Below are 4,956 nucleotides of genomic sequence, written 5' to 3' on the forward strand. Positions count from 1 at the left end.
TGTTAGACACACACATCCCTTGTGTTACTCCACTGGATTCAATATCTTGGCAGTAATGGGCATAATGAACAGATCTCCCCAGATGCCAGTCCAGCAAGCCACTCACACACATTGAACTGTAGTGACCTCAGTGGGAATACCCTGGCCTTTACAATTAAGCATATTCTTAAATGCTTTTCTGCCTGGGAGCTGGAGCACTCAGTGCTATGTAGGATCCAGTCTGCTCACATTGGTCAAGTGCAGGATCCCCCATCAGTTCCAGGTCCCTGGCACCAACATGTTGGACCAAATTAGGCCAGAGGTAGGTCCCAGAACAGAGCACGATGGGCAGGTGCTCTGTGAGGGAGACATGAGTACAGCAGAACTGATGCCTAAAATCATTGTTGTTCAGTTTCCTCCAGACGCTCATGGCATATCCACAAAGAGGTGGGTATGGCACTACATGCACACTTCTCTCCTCTTTAACTGTGGTTCCTTATTCCACAGTAGGGCTCACTACATACAGAGACCCAGCCAGGGGAGCATCTTACACCAAAAGGAACAAAGCTTGAAAATCCCTGTGTTTAGCTCCCAGGAGTAGAAACAGTATTTCTGGTCACAAACACAAACCAAAAAGCTGCAAATTATTTTTTGGCTGGAAATTTACCCTCTTAGGGATGAATAAATTCTGTATGAAATTTGTAAGAAATGTGGGGGTGATTTTCTCATTATTAGAGTTTTCAGGACCAGAATTTTCATTTCATGGGAAATGCCATGAGTTCAAATTTTTGTTTTCATTCCAATTCTGACTTCTTATTTTAAATTTTATTTTGAGATTTTATTTAATTTTTTATTACATTTTATGTCATTTATTTTATTTTCAATTCTATTCTATTCTACTGTTTCCTTTTTTATATTATATTTCATTTTGAATTATTTTATAAACTTATTTATTCTCCCTACACTAAATTTTGTAGAAATATCACATGGAACATTTTGATCTTGACAATTTGGCATTTTCTGATGGTAAAACCATTCCATCAGAAAATTATTATTCTTCATTAGCACATATTAGAGAATCTTGTGCCAGAACTATAGGCCCCTTGTTGGTTTATTGGAGAGAACAATAACCATCGGAACATGTGTTCCAGCATTTACAGAAGAACACAGATATCCAATTATTACTCAATGTAAAGTAAACTAGACGATTGTTATTCCTCCCTAATCGTGCAGTAAGGTCTCATCCAATTTATCACCAGTTTGAATAATTTTGTGTCACCAAAGCGTTGAGGCTCATAATGCCCAAATGTTGAATATTTGTGGCTCACACAACTGTTTGGAAAAAGAGGTTTTTTAAAAATTAATCTCTGCAAAAATATTGCAGACAGGGATGAAATCCCATTGCTTAACTCTTCGAAGGATGCAAGTTTAATCTGAAACTGTCTAGAATACAGAGACAGACCAGAATCTTTTCAGACTCTGGCTTAAATTTTAAATTCCAAGCTGATTGACTCCATAACTTAAGGAATATTTTTTAACTGAAATCAGGGTTTGAATCATTATTACTGGCTATTTATCATTCACTGTGATCAGCTGCCATGTAGACATCAATAGGAAGCATACAGAAAACATTGTCCTTATTACCCTTAGCTTCCTCCTAATTTTATTTTCAATGCCCATTGTACACCATGACCACGCCATTACCAAACATCACCCTCTACTCTCCCTAGTCTCCATGATACAGAACGATTGTCCCTGTCCCATCTCTGCAGCCCCCAATGCCCCGGGTACATTCTTGCTTGTGCAGCCAGCGCTGAAGCTGGTACCACGGTTTCTACTTTTAGTGAGCGAGCTAGAGTACAGCTAGAGTGGCTACAGGAGATGCCATTCACTCCCCTGCCTGAGGTGTAGACACACCCCACATATGTAAACTGAATTATTCAGTCAGGCCTCTTTCCATCAGTCGGCTGTTTTTGACCTGGCAAATCAGCGTCACTTCTCCACACGCCATTTTAATGCAAAAGACAGACAGGTTCCTTGGGTTCCCGCAGTTCTTTTCAAAGCAACGAACGTGCTAACATAGTATCACAGGGACTCATTTACGTGAGGTCTCCACACAGATTTTGCACCAGGATCACTGTTCGGGTTAGTGGTGTGACTTTGTTTTGGAAATTGTTCTACCAGTATAACCTCTAGCGTGGACACAGCGAACCAATATCGAGGTCCCTTGGACTGGTATAGCTTATTCCCCTTCGGAATGAACTATCCTGATACAAGCAGTTTTACATCAGTGTAGTTGCATCCAGTCAGATTAGATGAGCGGCCCCCTCACGGTGCCCACTGGAGGCCTCAGGGCAGCCCAGAATGCAGCCACTCACCTCATTTTCCCTTCTTTGTTCTGCAAATAAACTCCACACAGGATTTTTCCAGTCCAGTCACAACAGCCCCCATTAAGGTTTCATTTATTAACTTAACATTCAAAACTAAAATGCAGATGACACCTTCCCTCCAGTTGCCTACACCCCAAACTCCCCCTGTTCAGTCTTAGTCCTGCCTGCCTTAGCAGGCCCCTCCCAGCTCTTCCTAGCTGGAGCAATTCCCCCAGTTGCAGGGTTTTCCCTCATTTATTCTCTGAAGTTTCACTTCAGTGTCCTGAGTTTCTCTCTTCCCCCATCCCCCTTCTGCCCTTTATTGGAAATGGCCTACTTCCCCTCATGTGGGGACCCTTCTGTAACTAGTGCAGGGATAGGCCAATGTAGTTTAAGTGGTGCAATTTATATGTGTAGACAAGCCTTGTTGCATTTATTCCTCACACCGGCCACGAAGGGGACAGATAAGGGGAGGTCTGACAAGAAAGACAGCAGAAAGAGAAGATTCAGTTTAGTTCTTTTATTGCACGATGCTTTTGGTGACAGACACACAGATATTAGGGTCCCTGAGAAAATGGAGAAACACAAGAAGGAACTCGTGGAAAACATCCCCTGGCAAATATCAGAGGGATAGCCATGTTAGTCTGGATCTGTAAAAGGGGCAAAGAGTCCTGTGGCACCTTATCGACTAACAGACGTATTGGAGTATAAGCTTTTGTGGGTGAATTCCCACTTTGTCAGATGAATCCCCTGGTAAAGTTCTCAAGATGGTGGTTTGGCTGTAAATGTACAGGCTGGATTTTCCCATAAAAGCTGATGTTAGGCACCAAAATCGTATGGACAGTGAATGGGAGTTGGGCACCTTACATCCTTTGGTCCCATTGTCAAATACAATTGGACATGGTGGAGCAGATAGGGCACTGGACTGGGACTCTGGATAGTTGATTTCCTGCCACGAACACACTGGGTGATTCTGGCCCTCTGGGAGTCACAAACCCAGCTTGGTTGATGGCAAACCCTGCAGGCATCCAAGTGTTTCCAGTAAGTGGGCCGCAGGTGTCCCTGGCCGTGACCTCTGGAGCCCCACACTAGGCATCCAGATGCCAAGGCCACAGAGTGACGCACAAACCTGGGGAAGGTGCATGTTCCCCTGCCTGACTCTCCTCCAGGGCCCCATCTGGCCAGTCAGGTGCCCAAAGGCTTTCAAAAATCCCACGCAGACCCCTAACTATCTGGAAACAACTGGCCCTGAATTATTGCTGAAAATGGGCAAATACAAGGCCTGTGCTGGTGTCCTGTGCTCTGGGGCACAGGTCAGAGGGTTTCCTTTGGCTTTTCTCTTCCTTTGAATGAAGCCTGGGGATGAAATACACTCTATGAAAAGGAAGTTAATTGAAGGAAAGAAAATTGGCTGGTTAGTATGGTCCAAGCATGAATTTCCTGCAAGTTTTCCTCAAGGCCTCCTGGACCTCTTTGTTTTTCAGGCTGTAGATGAGGGGATTGACCAGGGGAGTCAGGACGGTGTAGATGACACAGATAACTTTCTTGAAGTCACTCAGGATGTCGGTGGTTTGGAACATATAGACAATCAGCAGAGTTCCATAAAAAATGCTCACCACGATGAGGTGGGAAGAGCAGGTGGAAAAGGCCTTTTGCCTGCTGGTGCTGGATGGGATTCTCAGGATGGTGGTGATGATGCAGGAATGGGACCAGTGAGAAAATCAAGCTGAGTGCAACAGCCCCCATTTCCGTCTGCTGAGGATCATTGCAGGAGAGTTTTACAAGTGTGAAGAGATTAAAAAAATGGTCAATACCATTGGGGCCACAGAACATTAACTGAGATATGGAAAACATTGTTATGCTGCCACCTAGGAATCAACCTATCCAAGAGCCACCTGCGAGCTGCAGGCAAGACCTGTCACTCATACAGATGGCATAGTGCATTGGATTGCATATTGCTCAATATCTGTCATAAGACATCACCATCAGAAGAAGGCATTCTGTAGCAGTCAGAGAACCAAAGAAATTTAATTGTGTGAGACACCCATTGAATAAACTAGTCTTGTCCCCAGTGAGGAGACTGGCCAGCATCTTGGGCAGTATGGTGGATGTATAGCAGGTCTCCAAGCAGGACAAGTCTCCCAGGAAGAAGTACATGGGGGTGTGAAGGTGCTGATCAGCCACAACTAGCACAGTAATGAGGATGTTCCCAGTCCTGGTTGCAATGTAGATCACTAGGAACAGGAGGAGGAGAAGGAGCTGACCTTTCTCCTTTCTTTTGATTCTGGGAGCCAGCCAACCAAAACACCCCACTGAGTTTTAGGAAGGGGACAACAGTCCCCTTACACAAAGTTCCATCTAGCCCAGTATCCTGTCTTCCAACAGTGGCCAATGCCAGGTTGAATAAGGAGGTGGCCACTCCCGTGGCCCAGTGGTCACTGCCATCCTTCTCTTCCTCCCAGTCCTGGCCTTGGGTGTCCACTGGGTCAGAGTAGCCACCTTCCCTGTCTCTTGTGCCCTGGGGTCTTGGATCCCTCAGCTGGTTGGGAGCCCCCTGTAACCCCGCTGGCAGCGCTGTCCTCGCCCTGACTTGTACCTTAACCCCCAT

The 4,956-nt window shown here is 45.1% G+C and overlaps 1 pseudogene; it reads right to left on the reverse strand.

Moving 5' to 3' along the window:
• Window positions 1-3,763: 3,763 nt before the first annotated feature.
• Window positions 3,764-4,956, reverse strand: LOC122456542 (annotated as a pseudogene).

This window comes from Dermochelys coriacea, chromosome 13, assembly GCF_009764565.3.
Source record: "Dermochelys coriacea isolate rDerCor1 chromosome 13, rDerCor1.pri.v4, whole genome shotgun sequence".
NCBI classification, from domain to species: Eukaryota; Metazoa; Chordata; order Testudines; family Dermochelyidae; genus Dermochelys; species Dermochelys coriacea.